The following is a 21166-nucleotide window of genomic DNA, read 5'->3' as shown; positions in this document are numbered from 1 at the left end:
TTAATCTTAGCAGTCACTTTTTCTACCCTGCATATATATCACATCCTGTAAGCCTTGCTCCATCCGGAACTGATGATGGTCCATCAACAAAGATCCTCAAACAGAAATTTTATGGTTGCATGACTCTATTTTCCTTTTCTGATTTTAAAATGGGAATGAATGGTCCTATCAATGTTTTTCTACTGTAACCTAACACTCGCGTCTTCTGGAGTAACAATGGATATCGTGTTACTAATGGCAGCAATTTCCAAAGAAAGTGGCTTAGAAGGCTTTGAGGACTTAAGAACAGATGCTTCTGCAAGGCTAGTTTTAAGATCTGATATTGTCTTAGTGTGATCTAATTTCCATTCCTTTAAGTAGGTAAGATTTGATGGCAAAACCAACAAAGTGGTGTCTCAAAAACCTCACCAAACCCAGAACCGATGTTGATCCCCTCGCCTCAGTGGGCGGGGGGTGGGCAGTCAGTTTTGCCAGCACATCCACATGCCGTTCATCAATCTCTCATCTCCTGGGAGTTATAGCCACTTCTAAGTAACTTAGCTGCTGCTTGACAATCAAACTCACCTCATCTAACATTTGCAGAAATTCTTTACTTATAGTCTCAAGACTCATGGCTACAGTGCAGGCAGTTAAAGAAGTAATTTTATTCAGTTTCCAATAATGTCTGGGAGTCTCCAACTTCCAAATAGTTAATTGTTTGTAGATACGATTTCTCATGAAATTCCCTGTGTTAACAAACTCTGAACAATTTTCTGTACTTATTTTGGGAGTTATGCATCACTGCCTTACATACATTCTTCTCTTTCCATCCATGTTATGTTTATAAAATACTGTCTAACAATTTAAAATAAATTGTCTGGCATACTGTTCATACCCTGCCCTCATATTGCCCTACTGGAATGTCCATAGGGATTTGCCCTCTATTAACACTAAACTGCCATATCATACAATTAATTGAACCAAAACTCAAATCTGTTTTTCTAATAAACTCACTTCACAGATTATATTTTGAGTGCTTGGCAACTTGATAAGCACAACCCAGTGATGTAGTCAGCTCCACTACTTGCGAATGTCCAGAAAATTCAATTAAAATATTATTATTACATAATTCTCAACTTTCAACTTGCATAATTCAAAGCAATTTTATGATCAAAGTACGTGTATGTCACAATATATGACCCTGTGATTCACTTTCTTGCAGACATTCTCAATAGAACAAAGAAATACAATAGAGTCAGTGAAAAACTACACACCAAGACTGACAAGCAATGTGTAAAAGATAAACTGCAAATTTAAATAAAAACAAGAAATAATAATAAGTAAGTAAATACTGAAAGCATGAATTGTAGAGTACTTGAAAGTGAGTCTATAAGTTGTGGAATCATTTCAGTACTGTGGTGAGTTATCCACACTGGTTCAGGAGCCTGATGGTTGAAGTATAATAACTGTTCTTGACTCTGGAACAATGGGAGTTAAGGTTCCTGTTGCTCCTTGCAGATGGCACCAATCAGAAGGGAGCATGGCCAGGGTGCTGGGTGTCCTTCATGATGGATGCTGCTTTCTTGTGACAGCACACCTTATAGAGGTGCACAATGGTGGGGAGAGCTTTGCCTCTGATGGGCTGAGCAGTATCCATGACTTTATGTAAATTTCTTCCATTTTTGGGCTTTGGTATTTCCATATCAGGTTGTGATGCAACCAATCAAACTACTCTGCATTGTGCATCTATAGAAATTAGGCAAAGGGACATGCTGAATCTGCAGTAACTTCTAATGACACTTACATGCTGATTCCAGGCAGATCCTCTGAAATGATAACGCCAAGATCCTCTCCACTTCTGATGCTCTAATGAGGACTGACTTATGGTCCTCCAGTTTCCACTTCCTCCAGACAATAATCAGAATCACAATCAGGTATATTGTCACTGGCGTGCGATGTGAAATTTGTTAACTTAGCAGCAGCAGTTCAATGCAATGCATAATCTAGAAAAATAATAATAGTAATACTAATAATACATAAACAAATAGCTAATAGCTCTCTGGTTTTTCTAAACTTCAGTGAGAGGTTGTGGCATCATTCAACCAAATTTCAGTCTCCTTTCTATAAGTTGATTTGTCACAATCTTTAATTCTGCCATCGATAGCGGTATTGCCAACAAACGTAAACATGGCGTTGGAGCTGTACTTACCTTCACAGACATAAGTATAAAGTAAGTGGAGCAGGGGACTAAGCACACAGCCTGGTGTTGCACCGGTGGTGATGGTGATTGTGGAGATGTTTTTGCCAATCTGAACTGACCAGGGTCAGCAAAACAGGAAATCAAGGATCCAGTTGCACAAGGACATATTGAGGTCTAGGTCTTAGAGTTTATTGATTAATTTTGAGGGCATGATAGTACCGAATGCAATGAAGAGCATCCTGATGTATACATCTTCATTGTCCAGATGTTCCAGAGCTGAGTGAAGAGCTAATGAAATGGCATCTGCTATTGATCTGTTGTGATGGTAGGTAAACTGGAGCAGATCCAAGTAACTCCACAAGCAGGAGTTGATATATTTCATGGACAACTTCTCAAAGCACTTCATCACTGTGGATATAAGTGCTGCTGGATGATAGTCATTAAGACAAGTTAACAAGTTCTTCTTGGGCACCAGTATGATTAAAGCTTCCTTGAAGAAGACTGCCAAAGTGAGAGGTTAAAGGTATCATAAACACTTCTAGCCAGTTGATTAGAGCAGGCCTTTAGTACTTGGCTAGGTACACTGTCCAGGCCAGAAGCTTTCTGTGAAATCACTCTGTGGTGGTTGCACTCACAATGACCTCGGAGACTGAAATTAGAGAAGAATCAGAGTTCATGAAGATACCTCCATGTCCTGTCGGTCAGAATGAGTTTAAAAAGGCTCTGCACTCAGTTGGGAGTGAAACCTTGTTGTCAGAGAGTATGTAACTTGGTTTTGCTTTGTAGTGGGGATAACTTTTAAGCCCTCCAACATCTGTTGAGCATCCTTCCGTAATTCAAGTTTGGTCTGGGGTTGCAACTTTACATGTGAGATGGCTTTCTGGAGGTCATTACTCGACCTCTTTTATTCTCCTTTGTCACACCACTGATCTACCCCTTGGCAGAGCTTGTATCTCTTATTTCATCCAGGGCTTCTGGTTGGAGAAGGCTCTGAATGATTTTATGGTAATGCAATTGTCCATGTGTGTCAGTGACAACCACGGTGTATTCATTCAGGCACTTAAGGATCATTTTGCAGTCCATATTTAGGTATATTCACAGCTATATCACTCAGTTGGGCCCTGTCAAAAGAGGTAGAATACCATCTCATTTTTGGTACCCCTGGCTTGGTTGTCTCCTCTGTTACCACAAGTGCTACTGGGACAGCGATGCTGAAGGTTCTACCTTGTCTTGGAAAAATCCAGAGGGAGGTGGGCCCAATCATTTTCACTATTATACCATATTGCCTCATTCATCAAATCACCCCAATCTATATCCTCATCATTAAGTTCCCTTCCCAAATGCAGATATCACTCTTCTCTGAGCTGAGAGATGACTGCAGCTTTTCTGCTTGTTTTAAGCACTTCGTTTGTTCAGTGTTGCTTCTCTTCTCAGCTGCTGAGTTCTGCATAACATTCATAACAGTCTGTAAATCTCAACACCGACTTTTCCATTTCTCTATTTTCTTATTTGCCTTTTCACTTTTCTTCACCTTTCTCCTTTTCCCTTGACACAAGTTCACACTGAGCCTGAAACTGACTCGTGTATCAAATTCACGTGAGCTGCTCCCTCAGCATTTCACTTTCTTTGCATTTCTCTGCACTTACACAATTCCTCTGCCTATTTCTGCTTTACACTCTTCACTTAAATTTTATATTTTTACATACATCCCATTCATATAGCTTTTTAATTGCTTTTTGAATCCCTTGTAATTTCTTTGATTTTGTTTTTACTAACATCTTTCCACAATGCATCCTCAAGGATCCCCACCTTCCACTTTCAATCTTTCCTGTCCACTCATTTTTGACAGGCCATTTTCTGTGTATACAACAATGAACATAATCGATCTAATCATCCAAACCCCGTGTTCTTTTTGTCTTCCTTTTCTTCTCTCATTTTAATATGCTGACCATGTTGGTGGTTCAACTTGAAATGAGGTCCCAGACCTCAAATTCTTTTTTCCTTTTTGAGCCAACCTAGAGATGCCAAATTTGTTGACCTATCACCAACTGTGTAGTTACAAAATTCAATACACAATTCTTAAATAATTCAAAGCTTGCACTTTACATTCTCTTACAAAAATATCACGTTCATGTTGACTCCAGGCCAATAACTTAAGTCATTAATTCTATTGTTCCCTTTCTACCAAAATTCACTTCGACCACCACTCCAACTTATGAAATTGATATAGGGCATTGCCAATTGACCAAATGATCAATCCTTCTCCCTACCCCAGGCATTGGATGTTCCTTGTGATAGTTAATTTCTAGAGTTCTTACTGCTTTGTTTTCAAACTCCTCTTTCTTATTTCCTTTTTATATCAGTACAAAATGTTTTTCAATCTCGTTGGCTCTGACCTATCTGGCTAATGTGTCTCAGCTTGTCATAAATTCTTGTCCAAGACAGCATTCTCTAATTGCTCTTCTTACAAGCAATAACATATAATTAATGCCTCTTTCCTTGTTCTTCCTGAATCAAGACAGTTAAGCAGGTCTGCCATTTGTTAGGCTGGAGTTACGCCGCACTGCTCAAGTGAATTTATTTTTTGTGTTCTATCGCTGAGCAGTAATGAATCATCTGATTGGCCAATCAGAGTTCTCCTTGGGAACTAGTTGACTTGATCAGAATTTCTGAACTTGCTATATTTCACTATTGCACTTAATAAAAAAACAACAACTCAGGTCATGACAGACTGCCCTATTCATAAACCTGCATGTTCAATTTTACTAAAGATATCTCACAAACAACCTTGTATTTGGAAATGAACTCTAGTTCAGCACATTATTAGTAGGGGCATCAGTGTGTCCACTTTAAGTGATTTGATTCAGCTACTCCTAAGCAAAACCATAATGAAAATCACAAAATGGCAACATCCATTCTTTCCTCTACATGGGAAGAACAAAGGTATTTGGTTTGTTTGCTGCCATTGTTGTTGACTCAATTGAGTTAGATGTTTTCTTCCTTATCTTAAATCTTCATGCTCAACAATACCTCCTCTTTGGTAATGCATACATGGTTGGGTGTCACAACTCATTTGTGATGGGAAGGTGCCTGCAGAGGGGCTTGATGGGTGGAAAGGGATGAGCAGTCGAGGAAGTCACACAGAGAGTGATCCCTGTGGAAAGCAGAAAGAGGTGGGGAGGAGAAGATGTGGCTGATGTGGGATCATGTAGCTGATGGAAAAAACAAAGAATAACGTGCTGTATGTCTGAGAGATAGTTAAAGATCAGGAGAACTCTGTCCGTGTTCTGTCTGGGGGGGTCTGATGATAGAATGGGCAAGAAGATATGTACAGGAAGTAGAGGAGACGTGGCTGATGGGTCCATCAATAACTGAATGGGGTACCCTGATTTCAGAAAAAGGGGAACATCCTAGAGTGAAAGCCCTCTTCTCAGGAATCTCGACATCATGAACATTGAATATTATGCAAACTGTCCCGCTATCCATTTTCTCCCTTCTTCTCATCTATCGGTCATTTTCTCCCCTCCCCCATCCACTCCAATTGCCAATCATCTGCACACTGCTTCCAGTGAGCCTCCTCTCCCGACTGGTACCACCCGTCCACCCCATCTCCCTTATTCTGTTTCATGCTCCATCTTCCTTTTCTATCAGATTCAATCACAGCAGCAGCACTTTGTCTCCTCCAGCTATCACCTGTTTCCACACTCCCATCGTCACCTGCATTCACCTATCACTCGCTAGGTCTATTTCATCCCTACTCTTCAGATTTTTATGCCAGTTATTATGGCTATTCCAAGGGGGCATAATTTTAAGGAGATTGTATGAAAATATAGGTGGGATGTAAGAGGTAAGTTTTTTTTTTACACAGGGAGTGGTGACTGCTCAGTGTTCAACATAATCATACCCTCAATTCTAATCAACAAGCTCACTACTCTGTTCTCCACACACCCACGACTGATGCTAGGCGCAGCTGAATCAGAATTATTGTTGGTAGACAAAATTACACAATTTCAGATGGTGATGAGGAGGCAATATAGTGAGATAAATCAGTTGGTTGAGTGGTGTCGCAATAATAACCTTGTACTTTGCATCATAAGACCAACAAATTACTTGTGGACTTCAGGAAAGAGAATTTGAGGGAGCACACACCTGACCTCATCGAGGGATCAGAAGTGGAAAGGGTGAACAATTTGGAGTTCTTGGGTGTCAACATCTCCAAGGACTATCCTGGACTCAACATATTGATACAATTACAAAGAAGGTAAGGCAGTGACTATATGTCTTTAGGAGCTTGAGGAGAATTGATATGTCACCAAAGACACTCACAGACTTTTACAAATGTACCACTGAGGGCATTCTAACTGGTTCAGGATCAGAAAAAGCTGCAGAAAATTGTCAACTCAGCCAGCTCCATCATGGGAACTAGCCTCCCAATCATGCAGGACACCTTCAAAAAGGAATGCCTCAAAAAGGCAGCATCCATCATTTAGGATCCCCATCCCCAGGACATGCCCGATGGACATGCCCTTTTCCCATTGCTACCACCAAGGAGGGGTACAAGAGCCTGAAACACACACTCAGTGATTCAGTAACAGCTTCTTCCCCTCCGCCATCAGATTTCTGAATGGACGATGAACCCATGAACTCTGCTTCAGTAATTTTCCCACACTTTTTGCACTACCTATTTTTATATATGCTTCTTATTGTAATTTAAGTTTTTATTGTTATGCACTGCCTCCGTTAAACAACAAATTTCATGACATATGCCAGCAATATTGAACCTGATTCTGAATGCCCTGCAAGGGGTAATGGTAGAGATATATACATTAGAGGCATTTAAGTATCTCTTATATAGGTATGTGGTAGACAAATGCAAGGCTCTGCAGGAGGGAAACATTATATAATCTCAGAACAGGTTAAAGGGTCGCAACAACATTCTAACATTATACGTCAGGGCCAACATTTTCCTGTGAAAGTGAAAGGTGAAAATTTCAAGGGTTTAGTAAAGAACTAGAAGGGAGGTATAAACTACTAGAAGATGTACACACAAAATGCTGGAGGAACTCAGCGGGCCAGGCAGCACCTATAGAAAAAAGTACAGTTGAAAAAGAAGAGGGAAGAGCACCAGAAGGAGGCGACAGGCAGTCAAGGAGATAAGCTGAGAGAATGAAAGGTGGATGGGGAATGGTGAAGGAGGGTGCAGGTGCCATTACAGGAAGTTGGAGAAATTGATGTTCATACTATCAAGTTAGAGGCTAGCCAGACAGAACATAAGCTGTTGTTCCTCCATCCTGAGTGTGACCTCATTGGAACATTAGAGGAGGCCATGGATTGATGGCCAGCCTGTGGAAACCAGTTCCACAGAATTCACCACTCTCTGGCGAAAAAAATTCCTCCTTATCTCTGTTCTAAAAGGACACTCCTCTGTTCTGAGGCTGTGTCCTCTGATCCTAGACTTTCCTGCCATAGGAAACATCCTCTCCACATCCACTATCTGGAGGTCTTTCAACATCGGACAGGATTCAAAGAACTCATCTTTCATTCTTCTGAACTCCAATGAATACAGGCCCATTAAACGCTCTTCATATGACAAGCTGTGCAATCCTGGAATAATTTTTTGTGAACTTCCTTTGAACCCTCTCGAGTGTCAGCACACCCTTTCTAGTATAAGGGCTCAAAACTGTACGCAGTACTTCAAGAGAGGCTTCCCCAGTGCTTTATAAAGCCTCAAAATTACATCCTCGCTTTTATATTCAAGTCGTCTTGAAATGAAAGGTAATATCGCTTTTTGCCTTCCTTGCCACGGACTCAACTTGCAAATTAACCTTTAAGGAATTCTGCACAAGGACTCCCAAGTCTTTTTGTGCTTCAGATTTTTGAATTTTCTCTCCATTTAGAGAATAGTATACACTTTTATTTCTTTTACCAAAGTGTATAAACATATACTTCCTGATTCTGTATTCTGCCGGCCACTTCCCTGCCCATTCTCCTAAACTGTTTAAGTCCTTCTGTAGCCACTCTACTTCCTCAAAGCTACCTGCCCCTCCACCTATCTTCATAGTGTCTGCAAACTGTTCAACAAATCCATTAATTCTGTCATCCAAGTCATTTACATATAGTGTACAAAGAAGTGGTCCCAACATGCACTCCTGTGGAACGCTACTAGTCACTGGCAGCCAACCTGGAAAGGCTCCTTTTATTCCCACTTTTTGCTTCCTGACAACCAGCCACTGCTTTATCCATGCTAGTATTGTTCCTTTAATACCATGCGCCCATAGCTTATTAAGCAATGTCATGTGTGTCACCTTGTCAAAGCTCTTCTGAAAATTCAAGTACACAACATCCACTGATTCTCCTTTCTCTATCTTGCTTGTTATTTCTTCAAACAATTCCAACAAATTTGTCAGGCAAGATTTTCCTTAAGGAAACCATGCTGATGACAGCCTTATTTATCATGTTGCTTCCAAGTAGTCTGAGACTTTATCCTTAGCAATCGACTCCAACATCTTAACAATCACTGAGGTCAGACTAACTGGCCTATAATTTTTATTCTAGTGCCTCTGTCCATCCTTGAAGAGTGGAGTGACATTTGCAATTTTCATTGCAGAATCTAGTGATTCTTGAAAGATCATTACTAGCGCCTCCATAATCTCATTAACCACCTCTTTCAGATCTCTAGGGTGAACACCATCTGCTGCAGGCAATTCACCTACCTTTCAGTTCCCAAGAATCTTATTCCTAGTATTGGCAACCTCACACACTTCTGACCCCTGATACTCTCAAGCTTCCAGCATACCATATGTGTCTTCCACACTGAAGACTGATTCAAAATTCTTACTCAATTCATCCACCATTTCCTTGTCCCTCATTACTATCTCTCCAGCATTGTTTTCCAGAGGTCCGATATCCACTCATGCCTCTCTTTTACACTTTATGTATCTGAAGAAACTCTTGGTGTCCTCTTTAATATTAATGGCTAGCTTACTTTAATATTCCATCTTTATCTCCTTAATGACTTCTTAGTTGGTTTTTAGAAGTTTTGCAATCCTCCAACTTCTCACTAGTTTTTGCTCAATTATATGCCCCCTCTTTGGCTTTTATGCTGGCTTTGACTTCTTTTGTTAGCCACGGTTGTAAGCTTGTAAGGTGGGAATGAAAGCATAAAGAATTCCGGTTGTTGTTAGTCAAGGCATAAGAGCATGGAGTTAATGGAACAAATTCATAAAATTTTGATTCATTAGAGCTGCGGGTATTGTGCTTAATTCTATTCACTATGCTATAGGAAAGGTAGGAATGCACAGGAGAGAGTGTAGAGTAGATTTACCAGGATGTCACCTGGGATACAGTGCTTTATTTATGAAGAGAAACTGTAGAGTCTGGTGTATGTTGTTATATGGCTACTTGATTGTTTGCATGGACATGTTGGGCTGAAGAGATAGTTTTTACACTGTATGACTCTTTGCCTCTACTATTATTCCTCATAATGAGTGTCTTGCTTTTAGCTCTTAATTTTCCATTTGTTTTGAAACTGTGTCCCTTCAGTCTGGAACCCGATATGCCTTGAAGTAATGGTGGAATTAATCTTAACCATATAACAATTTATGTTCTCTTACAATATTCTCTCTATCAGAAACAAGGCTCCCCACCTGTTTTGCCTATACATTCTTTTAGGGGAGGATTCCTTTTTTCTTGGTATCTTGATGAACTAAGCTAAACAGAATGCTCAATGCATGAATCAATCTTTGCATTATTTCCAAACCATACTGATCTAGTCGACAATATCACTTGACCTTTCATTTATTGCACTTCACAAAGGCATTGTTTATCATTAGTTAGGTATTTTTTATTCTGATTTCCAGGTTGTGCTTGCAAATAATCAAGTTGCAATTCAAAGCCCGAAAAAACCCCAATTCTTGCCACCAACAATTGAAGTTATATTAAATGTTTGCTTTATTGACTATTCTGAAGAACAAATGTCTCTCATGCATAATAATTTATTAGTCTTATCTGAAGGATTAGATTCCAAAATCTTTGCCAATATATTAGAAGCTGAGCCAGGAACAAGAACTGAATCTTAGAACTTGAGAAAATTTATTTGATTTAAATAAACTTACAGAAAGGAAATTCTGCAGTTGAAGTTCACAACTGCTCAGAGCTTATTTTTCATTATAGTTTTAATTATTGAAGCCAAATTAGATTCATGATGAATTCAGGTCTATGGGTAAACAGAGGGCACACATTTAAGTTCATGTTGTTTGAAGTAGAAGCGTGGAGGTGAATTTAATTGCAGATTTTGAAAGGAGACTGCATAACTAACAGGAGGGGAAAGGTTTTAGAGAAAGAGCAGGGAAGTGGGATGAAATAGAAAGTTGTCAACAAGCTAACATAGACACAAGGAACCAAAGTGCCTCAACTGTTCTACATCATTGCAATCTATTATAATTTTGTAGAGCAGTTAAGATGATAGAGAATTATGGAATTCTCTATCAGGCTGCCTAAAAGTATCTAATAAGCTGACTCCGTTTTTTTTCTCAGATTGAAGGCTGTCCCCTGCACCCTTTATGTGACTTCTTTTAACTTCCAAAACCTGAAAGGATATAAACTTTTAGTTGCAAGCAGTGAGTGTGTCCTCTTTAGATATGAGGTTTTCATCAGTGTCACAAGCCTTACCTGGAGCTCACTACTATTTAAACTGAACCCGGTGGGTATATGCTGAGGCAATAAACTGCATTTCATGCTTGCTGGACTGTAAAATGATGACATTGAGTTAGGAGCCTGAATTTTATGCTCTCCCGCCACCAGTATCACTTGGCATTTGCTTCATTTGTTCTCTTCCATACATTTTTCTGATTAGATCAACTTCAAACTCATTAGATTGTCATCAATTTAAGATCGTAAATGCAATTTATTTTGTTTCTCTATTGTAAGAGAACCTCAATTCCTTCAGGGCATTTTGATGTATAAGATTTTAAATTCAACTCCTTTCTTTCAATCCCCTTAAGGTTTACAATAGTCCTTGCTTGCGTTGTGTGAAAAATGTAAGAGTGCACTTACCCAAAATATGGTTGTGTCAGGGCCTTGCATAATGTTCTTTGTTGTAGATTTATTCTTCCAATAGTTTCATCAGACAATTATTGTCTTTTGTGAGACTATTGGTGTTTCAAATTTGTGGTTTGATGGCACCCTTTGAAGGCATTTTATTAGTATACCAGGGCATATGATTTTATTGTCATAAAAGTTTACTGCCCCCTGGTGCTTTGATTGCAGAGTCGATTATAGAATGGGCATGTGCTTTTTTCTCTGTAATGATATGGCTGTTAATATTCTTGCTTTCATTGAATGAAAATGCCATTGACAGCAGATGAGCTCGAAAATAAAAATAGAGCAAAATATCCATGAACTAAGAGATGAACCAACCCATGGCCAAAATATAGAAAATAAGTTCAGATTTTTCCTGCAGGTATCTCTGCAAAGTATAGAGCTAGTAAGCCTCACCTTTCCCCATGTTAAACAAAATTGCTGTTGTTTCTTGGCAATGCCTGTATCTATTTTGAAGTTCTTTTTCCTCAGTTCTATTCATGAAATTATATGTCTGCAAAAAAAACACTGAAAAGCCTCTGTTATAGAATTGTTTCACTGAGAACTCACTATTTTTGAAATTGTTTCCATATACTTCAACATATATTTCTTTTATTGTACACTTCAGTTTAGGTGACTATGTTAAATGCAGAGACAAACAGAACAAACCCTATGGGAGAATGTACGTATTCAGAGGTAAATTGAAATTTCTCTGAAACCATGATTAGTTGTTGCTCTTGATGGTTAATGGATCCATATTATAAAACAGATTATCTGATGATTGAAATAAATGTCATATACAATGCATTACCAGAAGAATTCACGTAATACCCTCATACTTTTTAATTATCATTTCAGATTTTATGAATGTATTATAAATATCTTAAGTATCAATAAGCTTTGCTCAGAACTTCAGTAGTCCATTTTCAGTCCATGAACAGCCAAGTAATTGAGTAATTGATTGCAATAATTTTAGCCATTAAAGAATGAAACTTTTTTTTTGTAGCTAACTTATAGGTGTTCGAATATTTTGGAAAATTAATTATAAATATACCCTAAAATGTAGAGAAAAATAATCTATATATTGCGTCCTAAATAATGGATAGTAAATTTAATGTTTCCACAATGATTTACCACAGTATGCCTTTGAGGCACGAGGCAAATCCCAGTAATGTTAATGTACAAAAGACCCTTATGACCTTAGGGTCAATGCATTTGTTTAATTTCCAATCTTTTTCTTTAGAAAATTAGAGCTGAAGTGTCATAACTCACACTGTGAGGTTCTGCAGTAATCCTTTACAGTTGCCTGGGACTTAATCATTTGAAACCAGTATTTCAAGTTTTCATTTCCTCATTCCATTTACATGGCTATGAACTGTTAAGTATAAAAACCATTCAAAGGACTGTAAATTTGCCAGCAGCTGCAACTATGAAGCATACGGCATTACTTATAATCTGGGTTCTTACCCTCAGTAACTGTAAGTATTTTTGTAGGATTACATATTTTAGTTATATAAAAGTTTAAACTGATTAAATCACAGTGTAATGGTATTCTAAACAACAATGATTTATTAATAATTATTTCTTTTATTTTGCAAGTTACTTAAGGATCTTACTTGGTGATGTATGTTACTATTTTGTAGATAACTGATGAATGATAAGAAACAACATTGCAGTTAGTTAATGAAAATTATAATTTTAAAATCATATTAAAAAACAAAATTATAATCTTAGTAAAATTTCTCTAGCATAGGTTGTACTACTTAGAACCCTTATTATGCATGATAACCAATTAGAAACAAAACATAACTATTATAGTACAGAGAACAAGAAAGAGATATGTTTATAACTTTGTTAGAATGCTTATCTTTTTACTGTATAGATGTGAATGTCACTATGTCCTTCCATTGTATATTAGTTTTTCAATATTAAACAGTTTATTTCTTCTTTACTTCCACCTTGTGCACAGAGCACCCATTCAGTCTTGGTGGGGTAAATGTGTAATTTCCAAAATAGAGTAACCACTAGCCTAATTTGAATCATGCTGTTTCCTTATACTGTTTTTTTTTTTGGTACCACTTTCTAATATATTTTCCTTAAAGAGTAGAAAATAATTTTGTTAATTCACTGGTTCTGTGAAGATAACTGCAATTCTTTCCAAGCTAATTCAGTTGCTCTTTTCAGTATTTCAAGTACAAGTATAAAAATGTTGAAGTAGAGAAACAGAAGTGATGAAATCCTTGGCTAATTAATAGTTGCCAAGAAAATCACCTCTTCGGTTTCTTAAATGTTCTTATTTAAAGAAGAGAAAATAATGTGTCCTATATACAATTGCCATCATTGTGTTTTCTCCCATCCCCATCCATTACTTTCACCTCTGAATGGTTTTGGAGAGCAGAAAATTTAATTTAATCAGAAAATTTAATTGGTAACTTCTAAATTCATCCTGCCTTCTGCAAGATTTTCTTTTGGAAGATTGATTGTTCCCATATATCTCATTCTCCCAAAATGATCTATGGTGTTTTTGGTTAAGGTTTGAATGTGGTATTTACCGAATATCATCTTTTTAGGGAATAATTCCAAAGATCCATATTTTGAGCTTCTGATGGATCATTGCCCTCCCAATTTATCCTTGATTCCTGTGTGCTCTTGTATATTTAGTTTCATTCAGTGAAAAAAAGTACTGCAATAATCTACATTCACCAAATTGGTTCAGTCAGTCTGGTGAATAAGAAAGAGGACATGATGGTTTTGGTCAAGGGTGAGCTGGTTGGAACAGTCAGAAAACTATTCATCTTTTTTATTCATCTCCTTAACATTAAAATATACAATAATATTGGACAGCACTGTTTTACTGTTTACTGTTATATTCAAAGTAAATTTTGATGTATAATATACTTTGAATATCCAGACTATTGAATACTCCAGACAGTTTGCAGATGGAATAAGTGATTATTTTCCTTATTTGTTATTTTTCTATCACAGGTTATGACTCACTTGCTGGGTGGTCAAACTTTGACTACTCACATTCCTCTTTTGGTAAGTCGATATCAGAAAGAAACAAAATCTTTTTGTAATGCCGTGAAAATCCAAACTCAATAACATAGATAAAATGTATTAATGGAGCCCTAAGTTCTTACTGAGCTACTGTCATAAATCTTTCTCACTTTGACAGATTTGTCAATGGGCATTTCTCTGAAAGTGATAATTGAGCCTTAATTTTCTTTTTGTCATCATGATCCATATTGCTGTAATTCATATTTTTTTCATTTATTTGTTTGATTCACACTTTGAATAGTATATTGTCATGATTAAATTCCTTCGGGCCATTCCCTTACCCAATGAGACCTTCCCTTGCCACTCAATTGGTAGGCATTGTTCTTCCACTTAGGTGCAACAATTTGGAGTTTGCTTCTTACACGCTATATTTATCAATCCTTCCTTATAATCAAAAACATTTTGGTTTAGCTTTTCAGTATTCTTTTACACTATTTTCCCAGGTTTTCTTACATAATGCACAGTTCATCAAGAGCACCCATGTGTAATTTCACTCCTTTGTCTTTTCTTAGGAAGGAATTAGCCTTTATTGAGTTTGAGTTTCTCATGTGAAATACAGAAGTCACATGTTGATGATGAAAACAAAATCTAGAGTGTCATTAATATCTATAGAATAACTCAAATGACAAATGTATCTACAACAACTTACAAACAGGTTTTTCTGTAACAAGTATAGAGTAAGATAGGGAAGCTATTTGAAGGGATTCTTAAGATCCACGTTTGGAAGATAGTGGGCTAAATAGGGACAGGCAGCCTAATGTTGCGTGGGTCAAGTTTTAACAATCTTACAAATGTGTTTGAGGTTCTTGAGGATGTGACCAAGGTGATCGATGATTGATGAACATAGGGCAGTGGATATGCTGGTATTGACTTTAGGAAGCCTTTGAAAAGGTCTCTCATAGTAGGCTGATCAGGAAGATTAAGATGAACCATGACTTGATATTTTTTGGAGTGCAGGCTTCACATCCATTGAAGTGGGATGTAGACTGCTGTTAGCATAGCTGAAGTGAATTCCTATGGCAGTTAATATGTACAACACTTTGCCATTAGATATTCCAAACTGGTTAAGTAAGAGCTCACTAGAACTGTCGCGTCCAAGCACCATGAGTTGATTACGAAGCAGACCCTTGTGCACCTAACTTTGCCTGAGACACCATATAGTCATCCAGTGAACTGAGAAACCCTCAGGTTGTAAGTCAAGCCATAGATAGGGTAAATTAAGAGAGGCACAGATAGGGTGACAACGAGAATATTTTTTCCCAGAGTAGAAATGTTGAATACTAGAGGGCATGGCTTGAAGCAAAAAAGGCAGTGGGAGGAGGGAGGCATTATAAAGGGAATGTGCAGAACATTATTTCTTACATGGAGAGTGATGGTAGTAGTGGAGGGAGATACGATAGCAGCATTCAAGAAGCTTTTAGATATGCGGCAAATGAGGGATATGGATCTTTTGCAGGCAGAAGCAACATGGACGGAAAGGCCTATTTCTGTGCTGTACTGTTCAAAATTCTATATTCCATGTTATACATAACTCAGGTAAAATGTAGATTAACATTTAACAACTTGCATTCACCTTGAATGAGAAAAGATATCCTCTTTATTATAATGAATGCAAAGTCTGCAGGTGTAAGTAACCAGTGATTCTAAACCCCATAAAATATCAATATTTAATAGATTCCAATGATCAGAATTAATAGCTGTTTCCATATTCTCTGGTTTTATTTTATCAATGATCATTCAAAACTATAAAAATTTCTAGAACTGCTTGAAATATTATCATATTTATCTACATTTTAGATATGTTGATGGTTGAAACCAAATTTTAAAAATAGAGTTGACACATTTCTTCTGTTCAATTAATTATTTTAATAAAGCATGATAAAAGTGCAAGAACAGCATTCAAAATAAACTCTATACCAGCACTGTATCTTAAATAACATATTAATTTAAAAATATTATTTTGTATAAGATCTGCATGGGGATGTCCTTACCCAAATGTTCAGGCGCTCAGCAGATAGTGTCCAAAAGGGAAGAGAAAACCATCGTAAGTACATTATGTTCAGTATGCTTGATCCACCAGTTACATTTAGATTGCTTGTAATTTTCAACTCTTATAGCAAGGGTATTTTTTCTTTTCCTCTAGATACCTGCAAAACATGGGGAAAAGGATTATTCAAGAAATTTAACAACGAACTTTCCTTTTTCAATTCAAACTGTAACTTCATCATGAGCAGACTGTGCAGCGCTGAGCTTGATTTTTATGAGGTGAAGTTCCGTCGAGGATCAGATGGGAAGCTAGAGCATATATTCATTAAAATTGAAACCACCATCATTGTTGTGAACAATGGGGTAATTACAGTTAAAAACGAAACGTAAGTTACTTCTGCAAAATTGTTTATGATTTCAGTTGTAAGACTTCCATGTAACTTATCCACGTAATGCACACCTTCAGATCTCTATCTCCCAAGTTTTCAACATTTAATATATTTTAATAGCAATAATTTAAAAACAGCCACAGTGCTATCATGGCTTGACATTTTTTCACCTAATAATGGATCATTGGTTGGCTTAGGAATTCTATAGGAGAGTTTGCAATTAGTGTACCTACTTGATGTTCTTATAAAATATTAATTTCTGAATTTGTTCCCAACTGTGGAATAGTAAAACTGACTATTACTAAGATAAAATTGATTTATGATTTGATTGTTCTTTTCATGCCAGATGGCACATTAACTCATAGCTTAAAATATTACAAGATGGCAGTGCAGTATTGCTAAAGGTAGAATTGGCTAATATGTAATCACTCCTGATGAAGGGTTTCGGCCCAAAACGTCGTCACTACCTCCTCCCATAGATGCTGTCTGGCCTGCTGAGTTCTGCCAGCATTTTGTGTTTTTACTATGTAATACTGTCTATTAGTGCAATCTTGGGGGGAAGGCAAACTTGGCAGTGAAAAATTAGTGTGCAATTAAACAAACAAGAGAAAATTTGAAGATGCTGGAAATCGAAGCAACACACACACACACACACACACACACAATGCTGGAGGAACTCAGCAGGTCAGGCAGCATCTATGGAAAAGAGTAAACAGTTGACGTTTGGGCCGATGCTGCTGTTTAGCTCAATGCAGTTTAAGTCAGTTTGTTGACCATAAATTGGATGGTACAAAAACAGAGTGATATCTATTGCTGTTACCTCACAATTGCAGTAGCCCAGGTTCAACACTGACCTATGGTGTTTTCTGTATAGAACATTGCAAATTTTCAAGATTGCATTGGTTTCCTTTGCATGCTCCAGTTTCTCCCACATACCAAAAATGTGCTGGTTATAGATTAGTTGGTTAGTTGAAAATTAAGAACTGAAAAACCTGATCTTTGGAGTTTGATAGGATGCCAAGGTTCTTGTCTGACCTTAATTGAGTCTTGCATTTCTAACCTTAAGAGCAGTTATCTACATAGTGCAACATTGTATTTCATCAAAAAAAAGTTTTCTGAAAATAATCTATGAGCAGGGAGAACAAGAAGTCATTTCTGATCAATAGGTGAATCAGGAGAATCCAGCAATCATTAAGCAGGTGCTTCCTCCCCACTGAGATTGCCTATTTATGGGCCTTTGACTTGAATAATAAATATACTAATGGTGCTAAGTAATTCTAATTTTTCATTTCATTTTGTTTTCACTTGTGGCGTTTTCTATGATAATACTTCATTCACAACATGTATTCGCACACAGTCACACATTTTTGGCCCCAGACCTCGCCATTCTTTCACAAAACGTTACTGAATTTGTTCAGTTTAATTTTTACTGTACCTTTTGACCAAGATGAATCACTTCAGCTTCTGTGACATTATTTCCCTACTTTGCAGCTTCTCCCCAATTTTATAGCTGTTAATACACACTGATCTTAATAGCACTCTGGCTGTTTACTTTGAGGGCAACATGCACTCACTGCATCTTGTCAATACTCAGTCAATATCCCAAACATTAGTGTCCATGATGGGACATTTCAGATATATCAATGGAATCACCAGCAACCAGCCATTCAGGTGAAAGAAGTCCCTGTTCTTATGCACATTGTGAATATGAATCTTGAAAAGCTGTGGTGGGGTGGAGAAGAGCAAAAGTCTAATTCGCCAGCTTGTTAAACTTATTATGTCAATAGTAAATCAGGCATCAAAAGGAAAGTATTGATCTGATTGGTGCTTACTAGCAGCTGGTGGTTCTGTAGATGATTGGCTTTCCAATATTCATAATGCTTTGGACTTCCATAAGTCACTTCACAGACACTTTACAGCAGGGAGAGCTGGTGTGCATGCAGTATAGCGACACTAATTAAACGCGGGTCTCCATCCTTGAGGGTAAAGTTGTAAGTGCAGGCTTGTGCGAGATACTTTACAAACTATCTCAAATACAAACCTGTTTATGTATTTAATTTTTTCTGTATTTTTATTATTTATAAATAGTTATTATTCAAGTTATTGTTGTGGTTTAAATGCCGCTGACTATTAAAGACATACGAACACTGTTCAAAAGACACACAGCCAGCAAATGCCATAGAAGTTTGGACTGCCAGTAAGCCAGCTGAGACTTAATTGTCCATGTGGTCATTCCCTATTGCCTGACCTAGAAACTGACGAAGAAAGGATGCTGAATCAAACACAGTTTTGCCCAATACATCAATAGAGATAAAAAGACTTCATGATATGTTGCAGAATTTTTAATGTTATTTTCATATCATTATTATTTATAGAGTAACTTTGCCATATAATGACAAGGTGATCAAAATTCATAATAATGGAATTAACACCAGAATTACAAACAAGAAGAATTCCGTATCGCTGCTCTGGAATGGTAACGATGCATTGTCGGTGAGATATCCTAAGTATATCCTTCCATTTTAGGAAACATGTTATGTTATACATGATCTTTATTATTGAGATACAGATAATCCCTCCATAATTTGGGTGGTTGCAGGGTTGTGGGTTGTGTCCCTAGAAAACAGGCGTATAATGATTTTCCATAATACAGAGCTGCATCATGACAAGCAGTGAAAAATATAATGTTTTGTTGATTAATTTAGTTAATGAGTACATAAATTCTATGGGAGCCAATTTTATTTTGTAACGGAATTTTTTGAGTTGTGGTATGTGAATTCTGCAAGGGTTAATTTCCATAACACCAACAGCCTCTATGTGTTCTCTTGAAGACAAGGGAAGGTGAAGTCACATTTCTCAAATATACCTCTGTGCAACCTCAGAAAAAAACTACCATTTTATCAACTAGTCTCATGGAGCTTTGTTTGTTTAAACCCTGTCTCATCAAAACAGATATTTCTTATACCTGAACAAATAAATTTTACATGAAGTAAAATATTATAATGCACAATAATAAAAAGGTACATCTTAATTTCACATCAGTATGTTTGGAAGCAAAATACAGTTTATCTGTGAAAAGAATGTCTGCTTATTAAAGCTCACTCTAGTTGATATTCAGCCTTCAAACCCCTTCAAAAAAGGTTTGCAAGCAAATTTTCATAAGAATATAAGAAATAGAAGCATGAATAAGCAATTGGCAGTTTGTGTTTGCTGAGGCATTCAGTAATAACATGGCTGATCTTTTACCTCAGTACCACATTTCCTTTTAAGTTCTTAATTCTTAAGTCCAGCAAATATGTAATATCTGTTGATCTCTGTCTTGAACATACTAAATTACTGAATCTTTACAGCCCTTTCATTAACAGAATTCTTCACCTTTGAGTAACGGTATTTTTTCTCATCTCTGTCCTGAATGCCTAACCTCTTATCTTGACATTCTAGTCCCTCATACTAACACCAGCCACAATAATTATCAGTTCTGTATCAATAATTTTAGGCCTTATAAGGAATTTCTATGCTCAGCCTTCATTTTTTTTGGTCAAGAGAATATGGACCCAATCAGATTATTTGTCCTCATCGCTCAAATACCTGTGTCTCAGGAATGATTTTAGTGAATTAAGTTGCATTATTTCTTACACAAGTATATCCTTCTTTAGGTTTGGAGAACATGCCAAAATGTCAGCGCAGACTCGATGGGCCAAATGGCCTAATACTCCTCCTAGGTCTTATGGTCTTCTGGTCTAAACACAATATTCCAGGAGTGGTCCCTTTAGTACTTTATGTAATTACAGTAAGAGGTTCCTGCTGTTGCAGTCATGTGCTTACAATGGTCAAGTACCGTTTGCTTTCCTAACTGCATGGTGGATCTGCAAGTAAGCATGTAGAATGATACTCAACCTAACTCTAAACATTGATATCTTTTGACATCTTACCTTGCTATTCTATTTTTCTACTGAATGTATGTATGACATATTCCATCTGCCACATATTTGCTTATTCACTATGTCTGTTATTATTCCCCCAGCATTTCTCTATGCCCTCCTCACAGTACATATGTCACCCAGCCTCTTATCAACAGGAGACTTGGATATATTATAGCTGACTCCCTCATCAAAATCAGTGATGCAGCTTGTGGGTGACTGGGGCCCAGCAGTCATCTTTTGGCATCACAGTGATCATAGCCTCCCAAATCAAACTGACATGTCTATTTCCACTCTTGTTTCTCTATCCATTGAACAATGCTCAGTCTTCATCACTTTGTCAGCTCCAATAATGTGCACTTGAAATTTGTGTAATAATCCCTTGTGTTTCAATTCAATGAAGGCCTTCTCAAGGTCCAAATAGATCACATCAATTAATTTGGGTTTAGCTCTTCCCTTACATTAAAAATATACAATATGTTTGTTGATTATGATTTTGTTTTTGTATGTACATGATGACAGAACGAACCTCAGTCATATAACTGAGAGGGACAATA

At 37.2% G+C, this 21166-nt stretch overlaps 1 long non-coding RNA gene across 1 annotated transcript in view; it reads right to left on the bottom strand.

Annotated features, from left to right (window-relative positions):
• Positions 1-21166, bottom strand: part of LOC132403821 (uncharacterized) — a 64545-nt gene that overhangs the window by 14779 nt on the left and 28600 nt on the right. The window contains exons 2-3 of the long non-coding RNA XR_009515359.1: positions 16306-16461; positions 1784-1982 (exon numbers count right to left, since the gene is read on the bottom strand). This is a non-coding gene — a long non-coding RNA (uncharacterized LOC132403821). The remainder of the gene's footprint in view (positions 1-1783; positions 1983-16305; positions 16462-21166) is intronic.

Source organism: Hypanus sabinus, chromosome 13 (genome assembly GCF_030144855.1).
Source record: "Hypanus sabinus isolate sHypSab1 chromosome 13, sHypSab1.hap1, whole genome shotgun sequence".
NCBI lineage: Eukaryota > Metazoa > Chordata > Chondrichthyes > Myliobatiformes > Dasyatidae > Hypanus > Hypanus sabinus.
This window is presented reverse-complemented; position numbering and strand designations above follow the sequence as displayed.